Source organism: Ischnura elegans, chromosome 8 (genome assembly GCF_921293095.1).
Source record: "Ischnura elegans chromosome 8, ioIscEleg1.1, whole genome shotgun sequence".
Taxonomy (NCBI): Eukaryota; Metazoa; Arthropoda; class Insecta; order Odonata; family Coenagrionidae; genus Ischnura; species Ischnura elegans.
In genome coordinates, this window is record NC_060253.1 from 109,145,447 (window position 1) to 109,164,839 (window position 19,393).

The window sequence follows — 19,393 nt, forward strand, 5'->3', positions numbered from 1 at the left end:
AAAGGAATTTTAGAGCTGCAAAGTACTTTTCTCAAGCTTTACCTGCCAAGGTATCAAGCTGTCTGATTAATATATGTATGTATATATGTGAGTTATGTATTGAAAGTTATAATAAATGTATAAATCAAAAAAGGCTTTTTAAATAATTTATATCGTATGAAAAATAGTAATAAATTATCAATAATCAATAATCTATTTACCGAAATTGGAAAAAAGGCATTAAAACCACAAACAAGTGCGTTACAAAGGATGAGTACATTACTCATAAAGTAAATCAAGAACTAACGAAAATTGAGCACTGAGTACAAAGGGGGACATTCATGGATAACATGAAAAGGGGAAACGGATTTCTCTCTTGAGCTATAATTAACTATTGATTGATTATATTAACTACTCAGAAAACTACTTTATCATTTGGACATTTTTTTGAGTCGTAATATTATGAAGGAGGTATTATTTTCCTTCCTGAATGCTTTCAATGACAAATCGCACTTTTTCTTCATTTACACTATCCCTGAATTGGATTTTCAGTGCATCAACAGCTCAACTCAAAGGTAATAATTCTATTTAAGATCGCAAAATTTCATGATAGAACGTGAACGCACTTATTTCGCATCGTTTCCTATTTGGAGAAGTATTAGCTGCACGTGAGAAATGGCGAAGAAAATATTCGATAGCATTACGGGAGAAATGCTAAGAATAATCCTGCTAACGCATGCCCTTACAAACAAACCATTGAAAAAAGTACTAAAAAAGGTATAAAACTCAATGAAATCCGGAAATTCGTGACTGAATAATAAACTTAAAGGCGCGAGTAAAATGATTGCGATTAGGATCAAAGTGAGGAACAGGTGTTCCCTCTCTTAAGTGAACGGAAAAAAATGACATAAATTTTTCGGTCGTCAATAAAGTCTGAAAAACACGAGAGCTATTTGATCTCGGTTTCACTTTCATTCCATAAACGTCATCGATTGCAAAGGAAGTCCACCATTAAATACAAACCGTGCATTTTTTCTCTGCCCTGCTCTCATCAGGAGTCGATCGACCGATAGCTCTCCAAACAAGTTGCACGTCCACGTAAATGATATCGTGATTATGAGCTCGTAGCGTACAGTGTCCATGGAACTGATTCTCTACATGGACATACAACCCGGCCATCCCCCTTCACGGGCGGATTGCCGAGTTGTATGTAAGTTTCCCGTTGAGTAAAGGGATGCTTGAAAGAGGTGAATCTACATTCATTGACTTAATCCATGGGTTTACAGCGCCGTCATGAGTTAGATTTGCCGATGCGGTTCTAAAATAAGGAGACGATTGGATTCTAATTTGACGTTGCTCTGAAATATGTCTATCTTTTCTTAATTGCTCAAGCAAACTAAACCTAGCGCGTAACCTCCATGTCACTAGTGGTACCCAGCCTAATTCGTATGTGGTACCCAGCCTAATTCGTATATCAAAACGAATGAAAGCCACCACAATCCTAGTCCTTCTGGAATCGAAAATTAAGCATCCATAGTAATAGCTAAGTGATGATCTCTTTTAGGGCTCCACGTCGAGTGAGATATACTTAAAGTCAGAAGTCGGGGTCGAAGCGACAGAACTTATGTCAGAGGAACGGTAATTAATAATAATAGGTAATAAGTTAAGCAGTTCATATCTCGATTTTAATGCAATAAAAAATAAATGTAATAGATAAATATACCAGGCAGTATAATTATGAAATTCCCAAACCTAAAAAAATGTCAGAAATAAATAAATAAGGAAAAATACCTGCTGACTCTGAGGGCACGAGAATAAACCAATCGGCACCGGCCAGTCACAAAGTGAGCGCAATCGAGACTGCCGGTGTTTTCCTAGTGCGCAGAAAATTTAGCCTTTAACTTCGGAGGAATACATCAAAACTAATACCTCAAATAACTCTTATTTGAGTTCTGGAAACTGAAAAAAGCACTGATTTTTGAAAATTAAATGTTAAAAAAACACGTAGTTTTCGTGTGTCAGTGAACTTAGGATAAAATGAGAGCTGACAAAGTGAAATTTAATCGGTAACGAAAAACTGGCGAGTTGATTTACCGTCAAAAGAAAAAATATATGACTCCCCTATTCCCCAAGCTTTAAGCATTAAAGTGCATGTTCGATACCGTTAAGAAGTTTGCAGATCAGGTGGCTACGCTTGAAAAATGAAAATAACTTCCAACCCCGCTCTTCCTCTTCTGTACATAGCGTGGTGCCATTACGAGTAACTTGAACCAAGGAGTTTAGGAGCTGAAATTCCCTTTTCGGGAAACCAGATTGATATTCAACAAACTTTATTTGACTGAACAACAAGGATTTATTGAATAAATCTGATAAACGGAGTGGACTTTTCAGAGGACAATCGAGACACCTCAAACACTATGTCAGGTTTTTCTTTTTAGCGAGTATTTTGAATTTTAAAAAGATCCCAGTTTAAAATCATAATCCTGCTTTGGTTTTAATGGGTTACCGTGGCGCAATTCTCTGTATTATTGCGCGATGCCATCGGAAATATAACAAGTTATAATAGTATTAACGCCAAATTTGACGTTAATCCTATCATAACTTAAACGATTTGAAATCAATTCACGGAAAGAGGTGTTCCGGAAATTCAAGTTGATTGACACGATATCATATATTAAACAAAAATTAGGAAGACAATAGCAGGAGATGGATTTGGGATCAGTTTACTTCCTCTTTATGATCGATTCGTAGAGAGATTTCTATGCCAAGACCACTTTTCCAACCATTAAAACGCATCTCAATACCTCGCCTGCTCCATATTTGTCTTTATGACTACTTCAACCATATTAACTGACCACTTAGTCACGCACGACCACTTAAGAACGAGTTTTTTTTTACTACCAAGAGGAAGTTTTTTTTTAATGTTTATTTCACGTGAAGTAAAATAAAAGTATTTAGAAAAAAGCGGAAAATTGCCAGCTATTTGTGATTTGTGTGTCATTCCTCCCAAATTCAATATTTAAATTCCAATCCAAATAAACCTCCACCGAAAGATTAAGGGGATGATGAAAGAGAGGTCGTTGCGATGGAAATAATTGTCGTATTTAATTGATAGTGTTTCTGGATGAGGAAGAAGGTCGTTTTCGGGTGAAAGGAGATCCGTTAAGCGTGAGCATGTGTGGGAGGCAGTGGGCGGCGTTCCTCAGCAGGTACCTACCACCGGCCTGCGGAAGTGGAACGGGGAATAAGAGTAAGTGGATGAACGGGAACTTCGAGTTGGAGCAGAGAAGGGAGAGGGAAGTCCAGCGAAAAGGTTGAGGCAGGGGAGGAGAGTGTGTATGTAGTCCAGTCATTGAAGCTGAAGAGGGAGGCGAGGTCAGACAGAGCCCGGAATGAAGATGCATGTATTATTATAGTATTCTACCGATTAAGGTAGGTTTCCATGGAGTATTCGAGAAGCGATCTGGGAGCCTCCCTTTCCTTCCAGCACTGCCTTCTTTAATTCACTGTAAGGCCTACTCTCTTTCAATCTATCTAAAAAACCTATTCTTTTCCTTCCCCTCCCTCGTTTACCTAACATTCTACCCTCCAACACCATTTTCAGCATCCCCTCACCACTAAGCACTAACTCCATCCATACCTTCTGTCTCCTGCGTATCTCATCTAAAAGCTGCCTCTCCTCGCCAACCATATCCAGCACTTCGTCGTTCCTTTTCCTCTCCGTCCATTTCACCCTCTCCATTCTTCTCCATACCCACATCTCAAATGCCTCCAATCTTCTCTCGTCTTCTTTCCTCAGTGTCCACGTTTCCGCACCGTAGAGAGCTACACTCCAAATCAAACTCTTCACCAGCCTTTTCTTTAAACTCTTACACAACGATCCTCTCAGAAGCTCCTTCCTGTTCATGAACGCCTCCTTCGCTAATGCTATTCTCTTCCTGATGTCCTTACTCTGTATCCGTTTTCCTCTAACGTACTGCCTAAATAGTTGAATTGCTCAACCTGCTCAAGTTTTTCACCACCTACATCTTGAGTCTCACATTCCTCGCTCGTGATGCTTTACAAAACCGCATAACCTTAGTTTTCTTGTGATTAATCCTCATCCCATACTCCTCGCAACGTTCGTATAACGCATCCACTAGAGCCTGAAGCCCCCTCGCTGACTGGCTGATCAACGCCTGGTCATCCGCGAATCTCACTGATTTGAACATCATTCCTCCCACTTTTATCCCAGCTTCTAACTCATCCCACGCTTCCCTTACCATCTCTTCAGCGTACACGTTAAAGAGCAGCGGCGATAGAGGACAGCCTTGCCTCACACCTCGGCCAATGCTTGCCCACCCAGATTCTCCGTCCGCTATCCTCACTTGCGCAGTCTGGACCATATACAGATTACGAATCAGTCGTCTATCCCTCCAATCTACACCCATTCTCTTGAGAATATCCATTAACTTCACCCAGTTCACCCTATCAAACGCTTTTTCAAAATCCACGAAACACGCATATACGTCCTGGTCATATTCTAGCCTCCTCTCCACGAGGGACCTCATTATGGCTATTGCATCACGAGTTGACTTCCCTTTTCTGAAACCAAACTGATCTTCGCCCAAATATTCGTTTGCCCTCGCCTCCATTCGTCTGTTCAATATCCTCAGTACCACTTTCGCCGCATGCGATATTAGGCTGATAGTCCTATAATCTCCGCATTCCACAGCTTTCTTCTTTTTCGGAAGCGGAATTAAAACCGTGCACTAGTTCGATATAACGGTCCGAAATGAGATACGTACTTTTCAAGGTGCCTCTATTCGATATGGATAAAAACTTTTGAAAATATTGCAACGTTACTAATTAAATTGAAACTTGAAGCATGTACATGGTGGAATATTAGCAATAAAATACACTATAATATGGAAGTAACAAATTGTTTTTTATTGCTAATTTGAAACGTTACTGTTAAGCGTCTGTAAATGTATTTCTTATATTACGCTTAGTTTCATCTGCTGTTCATTCTACATTATTACTCATTTTGCAGTCACTACAGCTTTGAAAATTTTACGTACAAAACTACTTCTATGTTTACTTCGGAGAATGAGTATTTTTGGTTTTTATGCTTTAATTTCAGTATTTAAGAACTTTTTGAAGTTAGCATAATTACAGGCTTTTTGCCTAATGGGCTACCATATTTCCATAAATTGAAGTAATATAATGTATGTATACGTGTATTTATGAAAGAAAATATATAATCATTTATTATTTAAATCTGTCATAAACAGCAGAAAACTCCCATCAATAATAATAATGTTGTTCTCTAATTATTTCCTTTCTCGACGAATTTCAACAGGTATCGAATGCGTGTATGCTAACGCATCTTTCTACCAAGTGGAGACTGTGAGGCAATGAATGCTATATCCAAATTACGAGTTTCCCCCACCCCTCCCTCACTGCCACCAATGTTTCAGTCCCCTCATACTGGCAGGCAGAGTGTTGAGAGTTACTTTGCATCGCTTGCACAAAATTCCATTTTCAAAAAATTCAAGGTTGAAAAGGCTCAATGACCAGCTACATAGTGCAATTTAGTCATGAAACAGAGTAAATGATATTTTAACGAAAATTTCAAAATGTCATCTCCGAATTATTCCCTCTTATAAGACCGCATCGAGTTAATTACAATAGGTACTTACTGATTGATAGCTAATGAATCTTACTGCAAAGGGGAATCACGAGTTTACGACTTGCATTCAAATCACAAGTCATTGCGAGTAGTAACTCCTAATTTGTATGATCCGTCCGAATGATTAAAATATGAAGTCAATTCGTGATGGATCAATACTCCATTATTCCGCTTTTAAGATCTGAAATTATCTCCCTCCTCCCGTTGAGTGAATAGAAAAGACTGACTAACTCATAGAGCTGATTCGTTAGTTATGGCATTGAAACTTTCCTCCTAAACACGAGTCCGCGGAGGTCGAAATTGGGGCCGGGATTCACTCGCGCATGCCTACACTCAAGCCTTTTGCCTCCCCCGAGAGCCTCGAACAAAGCATTTCTTTTCTACTTCGCCGCAAGTTCCGATTGTGTGAGCCAATCAATCCCAACTTAACCCCAAACCCCTCCGATCGGCTCCCCAGTCTCACTCGAAGTTTCTCGTCCCTTCTTAAACTCCTCGTCTGAAAGTTAATCCTGCTTCCGCGCCTTCCGTCTCTCCCGCCCGTACGTATCGTTTCCCGATCAGTTTCATTCTCCTCTGTCCAATGGAGTGTCCAAAAGTCGGGAAAAGTTTTTCAGTGGCATTCAGCCAATTTTTTGTAGAATACAATTGGAAAAAGTCGAGAGTTTGCCCTGGGTATAAAAATTCAGGAAATAAATGTCTTAAAAAAACAGGTTTTCAGATTTTTTTATTGCCGTCTTGCTTTACTGACACCACGAGGATATTTTTCTTACATTTCGCCTTCCACAGTTACAGTTGTATTTAATTACTTTGAATTAATTTTGGCAGAACTTGCTTCAATCGTTTCGCAATGGTCAGGCACGTTTCATTTGATTTACATTCAATATCAGAGTGATTAATGTTTCAAAACATTTATTTTGTTTTCTTGTTAACTGAATGTTTCGAAAAATTCCAAAAAGTAAGTGCCAAACTTTCAATGATAGTTCTTGGCAACTCGTTGGATTGAGAATCAGAGCCGTGAGCTTACCATTGTGTAATTATAACCAGCAGTTTATGCGTCCCATCTTTATTTGTTTCCCGCTTCGTGAATATGACTATAAAGTATGCGAATGTTTACCTTTAGTTGTTGGTACACATAGGATACGCATTCAGATCTTAGAGATTGTTCTTAAAAACCTTATTTCTCACTCAATGAATACAATTATTGCCTATGACGAGTTCAAGATTTTATCCTTGAATGGAAAAGGTCTGGAATTTGACACGCTTCTTAGCATGTTTTATATAGAATTCACGTATGTCTTCAGCTTCAGCCCTCTCATTTTCTATGTTCTATTTTTTCCATCAGTCTTACAAGCCTTAATTAATAATCAGGAGAATTTTGATTATCATGCCACATATTGGCTCACCTAATGAGAACTTTGGGAAACTCAAACAGAAATAATTTGTTAGAGGCTCTCCTATTAGGCCTGCACGGATGTGCTGGTGAATTCTGGCCCCTTGTCTCAACCTCCGCGAACTGGTATTTAGGAGGTAAGCTTCAATATTACATTACTAATGACTAAGCTCCCTGAGCTTGTTGGCTGTAATTTACTATTCACTCGATTTGTGGGACGGAAGGAAAATAATTTCAGACGTCATAAGCGAAATAAGGGGTTTTCATCCTTTTAAAATTGAATTATTAATGTTTCCATTATCGGGACCGGAAAATGTAAGAGTAACGATATATTATAACGAGTAACTATTATTACGAAGTTACTATAAGGAATAATTATTTTTTACTGAGGTATAATGTAGGCTTTACTATGTTAGCTGCTGGGAGAATTGAGCGGAGAAATGTAGCAAACAATTGGATTTTAATTTTGTATTGATGACTGTTAACGTCGTCAATGATTTTGAACCTTTATCCGGGTGGCAGACTTTTTCCCAAAGAATGTTACCACAAAATGCCAAAAAAATTCTACGCAAAATTTCAACATTATACTTACTACAGTTAAACGAAAAATGATTTAGGCTATTACATGGATACGAAATGGACCTAAAGCCAATCGCAGTGAAGGCTAATATACCTCTTGCAGCAGATAAACTCCCACCCAAAACAAATTCTACACCAAGTGACTGCATAGACTATTTCAGAATACCGTATATAAATATGGCTTTAATCAAAAATTTGTGCCTTAACCAATATAATATTTAAAAAGACATAAACAAAAACATTCATTCATACATCATCATAATCAGATATTAAAAATTTACAAAATTGACCTAAAGCTCGGGAATAAGAAGCAAACGATGTAGTATCATTTGCTTATAGCTGATGGGCGTTCCTTCTGTGATGCCAGGCTTCACGAACGATTATGAACTATTCATGTGCACATCGTGATTGACCGTGCCTTGGAAACCACTCACTTCCCCTGCGGAGGAAAAGCCGCGGATCGAAACTGTTGCATAGGGCGGTGATTTCATCCCATTACGACAGAGTTTGCTCGCTGTTTCGAAGTGGGATAATGGAGAGAGCTCAAACTGCGGACGGGAAACTAACTGGGGTGGCTATTGGACGTGGAAAGGGTCCAGTGATGAATACAGCTTGATGCCATACACCAGAGAGAAATTATGACATTTGTCAACGCTTGAAACATTCGCATGCATATCTTCAATTGTTTACGGTTGATAGAACTTATTCACTGTAAAATAAAAGTATTGATAACTTTTTATGCTCCACGCAGCTTTATTTGGTACAATCTCGCCAGATTTCATCCGTGTTATCAAGACGAAATACATAATTGGTATACTGAGTATTTCCTTGTGACAATGACACGGTAATATTGAAACCGATCGAGGTAGTTGCAAATAAATTTGAGTGGAATGGACAGAGTCATCAATTATTTATTTATCATGCGCATGACTCTATTTTCTTAAAACTAATTTAAACGACCACGTATAATTTTTTGATCGCAAATGGTATTGGCAGAGAATAATGAAATAGCTTAATAATGAACAGAAACAAATAAAACGCATGGTATAACCGGAAAGTGAAAGACAAGTACAAGAACGAAATAGCTGAAATAGAATATCTTGAGTGTTAATAATTTAGAGATAAAACCCAAGTATTATTAGACCAAATTATTCACTCTCACATATTATGAAATTATGTTGTTATTGCATTCCTACTCATAACGTAAGGTTTTCCCATAATTATTGTCTGTCAACGGTTAACGAAACGTCGTGATTGCATAAAGAAATACACGGCATGATTTCGCCAAAACAAAAGAACTCAACTTTATGGCCGAAAAAAGTTTCGACATGCGCGAAGTTAGTGTACAATCATGTAATCCATTATCATTGGAAAAATATAAAATCTAATTGAGATAATGGGGCACAAAGGACATTTTTTTCCTGCGTAGTATGCATTCTCTGAACTGAAAATCACAAGCTCTACGTTTGCTATGTAACCGCTTCCGTATGGTATCTTTGCAGGAACTGACCAACCACTTCCATTAAACTCCGATTATTACATTTCTAAAATTATTTACGCGAGTAGTTCTCCACATTGTGACATAGCTCAAATGTTAGTGCCAATATCGTAGAAGTTTGGTATACCGGACAAAATAAAAACAGCTGTATTTAAATTTTGATAATTTAACCTAAATAGTGCAGTGATACGAAGTCATTTTGTGGTATGGGCAACATTGCGATGATTTCAAAATATTACTAAAGAGAAAAGAATCGACAAAATACCTTGATTCCAGACACACTAACGGAAGGCTCAAACGTCACTCAGACTTACCTGCAAAGAAGACAAAGAAACATGAATAAGGTATCTCATTATTAAAAAATTTCAGAGATATTACTAAATTTATTCAGAAAAAATTAAAGAAAAAATGTTTTATCTACGATTACTAAGCTAACAATAGAATATTACACCTATAAAATGTTACACCTCTACAAATGCCGAGATATTATATATATTGAGACTCACTCAAATGTGATGCGCTTAGGTTACTCTGATACAGATACTAACGAAATTATCAATTACGTCATAAAAAACTTAGTTTGCGTTTTCCGCTGAATCAAGAGAACTTCAGATTAAAAATAGATAACTTCAAATTAAAATGCTTCCAATAACCTAACCTAATAAAAGGTGATAAATCCAACTGCTACGATTATAGTTTGTTATACCCTCAATTTTTACTCAAGACTTCATTCAAAAATCAAATATTCTCAGTTAAAGTATGGTTAGTATAGTTCGGGATTACATATTTATAATTTAGAATATTTCTAACATGAATTTAAAAGATCTCTGAAATAAACACGGCACGCAATAGCTACAGATAGGGCAAGTTTTCTATTGCAATTCGTAATTATCACGGCAGGAACGATTCTCGAATTCGACTTCCCCCGTTTAGATTGGGTTTCTGTTGCAAGGGTGGATAACTACATGGATCAAAAAAAGGTGGAGGAACTTTACAAAATATATGTACAGTTTCCGTTGGTCAGAAGTGCCCGTAGACCAGTGGACTAAAGAAACCGGCCGAGCCCCAAGCGAAAATTGAAGCCACTCTATTTGAGCACAAGTGAGGCGCGGGAAAAAAGTGTACAGCATCAACGTCGACTTCTTTTCCGGCCGTAAATGACATTCCACGCAGTTTACTGGTTTTCATTGGGATCAAGACGGGCTCTCACTTCCGTCGGCCCAGCCAAACCACAATCGTATCCGAGGCATATTTTATAAAAGTGCCTCATAAATTGCCGGAAGCACCACATGGCTTTTAAAATGGTTTAAAAGTCTTTGGATACACCCGCATAAGGAGCAGCCTGGGAACTTGGAAAAAGTGAAAGTTATATGAAGACCAGAATACAAAGGATCAATTGCGTTATGATGGGAATTGCAAGGTTTAGTAAAAGGACTGTTGGATTCCACGAAGTAAATCACGTAACTGATGGAGGATTTTATGATACCATTTAGCGTAGCCATAAATTCAAATGTTGTTACAGCAGCAGGATAGTGCGGTATTTACGTAAAAAAACCTTGCAGGAATGCAAAACCCGGGCAATAAAACACCTTCATTACGCCAAATTATTTCGACCATTCAAACCACCACATTAATTATGGATGAATGTAATTATTATTATGATAGCATTTTACCGATTAAGATAGGTTTGCATGGAATATTTACGAAGTTTTCTGACAGCCTTCCCTCCCTTCATGGAATTCCCTCTTCAATTCACCGTAAGGACCACTCCCTTTCATTCTATCTAAAAATCCTAATCTCTTCCTTCCCCTCCCTCGTTTACCTAACATTCTACCCACTAACACTGTTTTCAGCATCCCCTTCCCGCTAAGTACCCGCTTCATCCACACCTTCTGTCACCTTCGTATCTCATCTGGAAACTGCCTCTCCTCACCCACCATGTCCAGCACTTCGTCGTTTCTCCTCCTCTCCGTCCATTTCATCTTCTCCATACCCACATCTCGAATGCCTCCAATCTTCTTTCGTCCTCCTTCCTAAATGTCCATGTTTCCACACCGTGAATAGCTACACCTCAGATCTGTCTCTTCAATACACAACGATCCTCTCATAATCTCCTTCCTGTTCATGAACGCCTCCTTTGCTAACGCGATTCTCTTCCTGATGTCATTGCTGCAGCATCCGCTTTCCTCTTATGTGCTGCCTAAATAGTTGAATTGCACAAGTTTTTCCTCAAATTATTTCGGCAAAAAGGATTGTCAATAGTATTTTAAAGTTCGAAAACATTTCCCGTAAATAATAAATACCTTCACAAAATGCAACGACGCTAAAGAAATTTACCTCACAGAGAACCTAACCACCGGCAATGGTAGCAAAGAACGAAAATAAAACATCAAAAATCATAATGATTCCATGCAGTTGAAAAGAGTTATTTTGATACCTACTCTCAGTTCCATACGGTAGACGTGGAAATTATCTCTACGTAATCTAAGTTAACAGCTATTGATGGAAATGTGCATGCAATTTAAGTTGGGCCAAGATTTTTCGCGTTTAGCATGCAGTGGAAATGTTCTTCTATCTGGCGAAATAAATTTTGCGATCGGCTGTACCTGTGCAAATAAAGATTTTTTTCCACTTTTTGACATTAATTTTCAGAAAAGGTGCACTTTTTAATGTTAAAATATTACTAGTACACATATAAAATATTTTATCCATATCATCATGGCAAAGAGCCATCAAAAATAGAATATGATAATACAGAATAAAAAATACAGAAAAACTGTTGAAAGCCGTACGAGAGGAAGTAAAAAGTCGATTAGTACGAAAAATGTCGATTAGAAATTTTTACGATATTTTCATTTTTCAACGGCTTTTGCTATTTATTTGGGTGCAATAAAAATTAAATGGCGATGTATTCTTAATCTCTGGATATTTTACCTTCTCGCTGAACCACTTTTGTTAGAATAAAAATTATCCGACTCCTGCTTCAGACGGATCGGTGGATTATGACATTGGATCACGTCGGCTTTAGTGATCGAATCGTGCAGGAAACACGGTACCACGATGAAATGAATTAGCGGAAAGCACTGGGTGTCGGCCTCGAATACATGCCGGAAGTTACGAGCTGACTTTGGGTTAGCGAGAGCACATCTGGCCGAACCAGCTCGCCAGCGGACTCTCTCCCGGCGGTGTTTAAAAATAGAGGAGATGGAGGAGCACATTGAATGGATGGATATGTACAGAGAGAGAGAGAGAGAGAGAAAGGATATAGGGTGAGCACGACGAGAGTGATTTCACGCAGACGAGACCAAATAGGGGACTTCTTCGGAGCAGAGGCTGGGACACATGAGGCCACCAAGTAGTAACATTATGCTTGAGTTACGGAAACGATGGATGTATTTCATTCGCATATTCTTCCACTGTTTAATATTTCGATGGAGTCACCTCATTTGCCCCGAGGTATAGATATGAGAAATTTTTATTCATCATCATCATTGGCCTAAGATTGGTTTGACGCAGCTCTCCATTTCTCTCTCCTATCCGTTAGTCTTTTCATAGCGACGGATTTTTCCCTTTTACAAAATTATTATTTTTATTGTTATTATAATCATTACAAAAATCTGTGAAAATTGACAATTGTCTAGCGGCGTAGTAAGGTTTCTTTTTGAAAAATAAAATGGAACAATCACATCAAAATATTAGAATCATCGTTAAAATTCAATAAATCGCCATCAGTGACCGCGCTTGCCTTTATCACATTTATTTTTAGTTTTTAAGTAAAATTAATGCCATGTTTAGTATTTAATGATTACTGTAAGAGGGGAATAAATATTATAAGAGGAAAATAAATAGCTTAAAAGACTTCCATATTTCAATTATATCATGAAAAGGCTCAGGAGGAGGTATTAATTTCCTACTGGCGTAAATAAAAAGTAATTTTTTTAGTAAATAATGCATGTATAGGTCCCAAAGATAGTTATGCATTTCAAAAAGTATCTAGTCATCTATAGCTCCATTTTGCACTGAAATGTTGAAAACTCACCTTGAATTGAAAAATAGCGTTTACAAACGGTGAGTCAAAGTCACCGAACATGTATTAAAAATGCACCTTTACACGGTCTTTAAAATGTTTTAGTTATAGACTCTAAAAAAACTCACTATACGGCATAAAAGTAGGTATGCTAATAAACATTATTAGTTATTGTTAACTGTTTTTATATCTGAGATATTTTTACCTGATGCCATAGAAAGTTTCTGGGCGATATAAATCCCTTAAAAACATTATATGAAAGAAAAGGGTGATAGTTACAAATATATTTAGATAGAAAATTAATCATCCATTGTGGAATAGCCAGCCATACCCATCGGAATATATGAGAATTAGCTCAATCAGTTACCTCGCCATAGTAATGGAACCATGTTAATCTTCTCCCAAATGGTGGGACAAAGTCACGCCACGGTAGTAAAAGCCACCCTAGTGCTTCGTTTCTCAAGTCATGCTCCTCGTGCGAATGGAACGATTACGCAATCAAGGAATCACGGGGATGAACGGGCCCGTAATTATAACGATACGAGTACAAGCAAAAAAAGACAAACAAACGAAACCAGCTAAGAAGGGAGAAAGTAGTACTGCCGGAGGAAAAAAAAATTATCTCCACGTCCAGCATTGATTCCCCGATAAGGTGAACGAAAGCCAAAAGTGTTCCGGAGGTCTCACAAAATAAAATAAGAAAAATCGTAAAGACCACGATGGGGTGGGAAGGAATCCGAGGAGATTAATGAATCACACACGGTGTTGAGCCGAGGGATTAAAGCGAAATAAGGCAAAGGTGCTCCTGTTGAGCCTCATTCTATTTCTTAAAAAATTTAAGGAAAACCATGGCGAGACTTCGATTTGATTTAAAATATTGTTAGATATTACTCTTATGGCGTATATCTGCAAACAATCACTTCAGTTTGAAAGTTATCATATATTTATAGCTATTCCTAAGGGCGTGCAATGAAGTATTATGCATTTGAAGACACTAAAGAGTGATATTACAAAATTATAATTTCTGAACATATGATGAACAGTATTATCCAAACACTTTGTGTAGTACATGAATTCACATACCGTTATTGAAATAAATTTTGCTTATTTTCTTAATATCTTTTCTTTTATCGTAGTTGATTAAGTTTTTTTTAAAGTATAGAACATTTTTTATATAGCCTTTTACTTAAATTTTGTTTGTTACCTATAATTTTGGTGTTTTCACAATCGAAAGCATGCTGCGGTCAATTGAATGATTCGGCAAAACACAAATATTATTTTAAACTGATTTCTTATGCTGGGAAATTCTATTTTTTTTAAATTTACTGGTACGAAAAGTTATCGAATGTACATACTCGTCGAATACATATCGAATACATACTACTCGTCTATCCCATGTCACTATTGCCGCAGTCTTTCAGAGAAGTCATCGGAGGGAGTGAGGTCCTCAACGCAACCATTGTGAAGCGACGACCTTCCCGAGTGACATGATCCACTCGCTGAATAAGATCACTGCTTGACACTCGCACCCTTAACTGACCGCCTGCACCATTACCTTTTGTACGTCCTACTTCCACGATCCGAAAGCATTGCCGCATTTCGCTGCCACTCATGAAGTTTCACCGCACACAATACTATTTTTTTCGACGAATTTCAAGGGTATTGAATACCTCAGCGTGAAGAAATAACACTAAAGCACGCACTTCACACTCGGAGGAAGTCATGTGGTCGACGGGCAATCTCGATTTCATGCGCAAGACACCTTCGGAAAGATAATTCGATATTCACTTCGGTTTCAATTTCGCGGACAATCGGACCTTGAGAAAAAATATCTCTCGCATGAATTCGATGCATTTCCAACAGCTTATCAATTATGACAGCAAATATGACGAAAACATTTACGAAAAATTCAATAATTTATTATTACCAGTAAATGCGTCATACAATGAAAATAAATATCCATGGACATATTACTCACAACCTATAAAGCGCTAGTACGGTGGCTGTGAATTTCAGAGGCTATTTAAGTCGACGGAGAACTAAAAAGAACAAAATCAAGGGAAAAGTAACAATGTAAATCATACAAATTTGATACATTGTCTGGTATTTATTAAATGACGCGATTGAATCAAAAAAGGTTTTAAATTCATACTTCATCAGGACCCTGATAAATTGTATATACATTCGATAACTTTTCGTTCCAATAAAGACAAAGCTAACACAGCTGCCCCCTGTCGTCGATTCTGATAACTGTCACTTTTTCTCCCGACATATATCACGCGATACAATTTATCGCATTCTCATGTTATATTACCATGCAAATTCACGTTTACATCGTACAAAAAATAAAAATGAAATGGCAGTGAAGAAACTGCAGTTTTATTTTCAGAACTACCAGATTTTTCGCCATTAATAGCAGAAGAACAAAGAAAATAGCTTTTCGACAGTAATATAACAGAGATTATATCCTCAAATTAACTCTGCTTCGAGAAAATGCGGCCAAATAGTTACGTAGAGGAAGTTAGAATTATAAGGAGATGGAATAAATTAAGGTTTCAATCGCGGAAAAAGGAAATGAATTGATAAGCATTTCTCTGAATGGGTCTCATGATATTAGAGGTGCAGGTGGTCTGTACCACCCATTCATACACAATGCAGAGGAGGCTTCCTCAGAGACTGTTTAAGAAAGGGATACCATATGTTGATGTCGGGAAGAGGAGAAATAAATCCCTCATACCATGGTTCACCCTATAGATTGACGAAATATTCATGAAGCGGAGTATATTCTTCCTTGCCTGCATTTCCAACAGTTTATCATTTTTTGACAGCAAATATGACCAACAAATTTACACAAAATCCCATTATTTATCATTACCAGGGCCTTTGATAGTGAATTTCATTTAATGACCGCGAAGACCGAATACTGGTAATGATAATAGTATAGACACAATAGGCAAAAAACGAAACCAGCTAAGAGGGGAGAAAGTAGTACTCCCAGGTAAAAGTTATCAAAAGCACAAATCAGCAACAGCAAAGACCTTAAAGAAAGCAGTGTGTATAATAAGAGGTAACTTTATTTGAGGCACTATCGGAAACAAAACTGTAACTATTTTTAAATAACTTTGAACTATGACAAACTTTAAAAATAACTAACTACATAGAGTTTTTCAAAAATAGCAGAAACAATTATGGCAGATGAAACAGCTTTTAATGAAATAAATGCTTTATTTGCAATCGCATATTATTTTGCGCGCTTTGACTGAGACTGAATTCAATTCCACGTTATTAACTGAAATACGAAACTTTTTAAAGAACATGCTCGATATAATTTGCATTGATATTTTTAAAATGCTTCGCATCTTGAGGAAAGAGGTCATGGAGACCGTGAAAAACTTTCAAGGCAAGCCGGTCGATGAACTTTAAAGAATTCTACCACGATCACGTCAGCACTTACAAAGCAAGCAAAGAGAATCACCTTCAACATCTCGAATCATTCGGGCAAAAAACTACTGCATTATAATTCCTGAAATGACAATAAATCAAGCGAGGAGCAATTTCACAGAATTCCTGAGAATCCTAGAAAAATTATCAACGCGGTTCAGATGGAAACGAAAGCAAAACACACGATGTTAATTCATGAGCAATTTATTAGAACAGACGGAGTCACTTATTCAATGATGAAGAAAGCAGTTCATTTCCCCCAGTGCCACACCCGGTCCATATTCAAGAAAAGCAAACGACTTTCTCTGACAATGTTACTGTGCGAAAGGAAAGAAAGTTTGACCCTGGGCTTGATGCGTTGAGAGCGCTGTTTATAACCACTTTATCCTCCGAGACAGTTTTTTCTTGTCCCGAGAGCGAAAGCAACGTAACGTTGGCTCCTCAGGCATCAGGTTTCCGTCAATTTCATGATCATTAGCACTCTCCATCTAGCGTTCATGCCACGCGAATGGAAGCCAACGCAATGGCCTAAGGCAAAGGCGACGTTTCACCTCTAATTTATTCTCCTTTCGCCTGAGATTTCGATCAAATTTCAATGACAAGAGCAGAGCCATTCGTAATGATAGACACTCAGCCGAGTATTTGAGGAATTTTACCTCTCGATTGAGGTGTAGGACGGTAGTAAGAATGTGCAAATAACTCAATTGAACTCGTCCAAGGGCCCAAGCGAAGGAGTGACTAAGACTTTCTCATTGAAGCGACTTCATTCTACCAATGGAGGCTCCACCGCAAGGTAAAAAAAAAGCTAAACGAACCCTAACACTGACATTTAAAAAAATTGTTAAGCTGAAACTAAAAATTAACCAGGGAAAAAACCTTGAGAAGACTAATAAATATCTGAGAATTAGAAATACCAGCGATGAAAGGAGGAAGAAAAAGTTAGAAGTCTAGAAAAAATAAATTGGAATGGAAAAAATAAATGACAATGGAATAGCCACATACATGGAAGTAGAAAGTAAGGCATTTTGAGAACAATAGCAAAGGTAACGTTGGTAATCCGCAAAAACACTAATGCATTTGTCCAATTTCTGCTTTTAGCCCATAATCTTTTCATTCCCTTGCTGCAAATCTGTAATGATAAATGAATGGATACGCATATGACGTTGGGTTAATATTGTTGGGTTGGGCTATGCTATAGATTGCGGGTATATAGATATGCGGGTATAGGCGGGTGAAGGTAGGTATTTTTCCGATGGTGGTCCAACTTCCGTGGGCTAACTATCGTTTCCCTGCTATGCTTTAATTTCAGCGATGAATTAAGCATTCTTCAGGAAACATTTTACAAAAACCAAATGCCTTTACGTATCATGAAAAAAGATTTACTTGTATCGATATTTATCACTTATTTTCACGTAGGTATAGGTTAATTCGACAGTTTCCTAAGATCTACAGGACGAAAAATAAAATGTTATTAATATTACGCCGAAATATTCTTGGGTCAAGACGAAAAAAGGTAATTGGTCATACTTTCCTGCATCAATAATTATCATTGTAATATTATGGGATAACTTACTTCTTCAGCCTTTAGAGATAATTTACTTCGAATAAGCCATTCGTCACGAGTAATTCGTCAGAAGGGATAAACGAGCAAAGTCTATTGAGTCTCAAAATTCTGTTCCCTCCCATTTTTAGTCAATGGATCAATTAACGGAGGAAGTTCCTACAAAAAAGAAGTCTTTTAATAAAGTAAAAAGAAACGGTAACATGTGACCGAAAGCATGAAATTGTAGGCACAGAGGCAAGGTTCCTTCTTGAGATCAAACCACAGAGCTTGACGAGGGTTTGCTTTCGAGAAGAAAAATAATTGCACCCTCTCCTCACATAATTAACTGAGAATAAATGGGGTGAGTGGGTAAACTGGGACATAATCCTTCGCTAATCACGGCTTATGCACTAGGGTATGGTTGGTTTGACAACTGGAGCCGGAAGAAAGTGGAGCATACGTGATACAAAGCCCGGCACGGAAAATAATGTGAGCACAGTGCATCGTCACGAATTTAAGCATGAAATAATGGTTTCAAGGAGGATATGTTTTCATGTGATACTGTTCCTAGGGTAGTTAATATGATTACGGTGCATAATGCTACATCATTCTTGTTCAACTTCAGTACGCGGCGAGGATATGGATTCCGGCGCAGAGAGACTTCACCCGTGAAATTAAAAAATTGTAAAGAAAATCTGCGCAATTGGCCAAAAACTGCCAAGGAAGCACAAAAATTATTATACAGATGCTAAATGAATTAGGTTAGAAGCCGCTAGAGACTCGTAGGCATCCTTCGAGGCTTCGATTGCATGGGAAATTAATAACAGATATCTTTCAGAGAGACATATATATATATAAATGCCATGATAGGCCACAAAAACATAGACACAAATAAAAGAGAACTCACACGTTAGTTTCTTTCAAATTTTCGACCTCTTAGGGTCTTCGTCGGGAAGGAGACAAGGAGATACTGAGGAGGAGGACAGAGGATGCCCAAAGGCTGAGGGGATTAGGATAAGATAGGGGAAGGGAGAGGGTGGGGAATGGGGGATGGGAAAGAGGAGAAGGCTATGGAGATCAGTGGACCCTGTTAAGACCAGGCGGGTTGAAAGCTTGGTATAGCCAAATGGAAGACTGCTCAAGAGTTTTCAATTCTAGCGGTGAGGCGGAGGGTGGGAGAGAGGCAAGTATTCCATATATATATTTTTTTTTCTGTCAATTTCTTCAATGCGCCCCTTTCTTTTACGGCTGACGCCCTAACACCC

General features: G+C 37.9%; 1 protein-coding gene across 21 annotated transcripts in view; it reads right to left on the reverse strand.

Annotated features, from left to right (window-relative positions):
* The window catches only part of LOC124163590 (coiled-coil domain-containing protein AGAP005037), a 242,090-nt gene that overhangs the window by 97,492 nt on the left and 125,205 nt on the right, over positions 1-19,393 (reverse strand). The gene's annotated exons all lie outside the window — the stretch shown is intronic.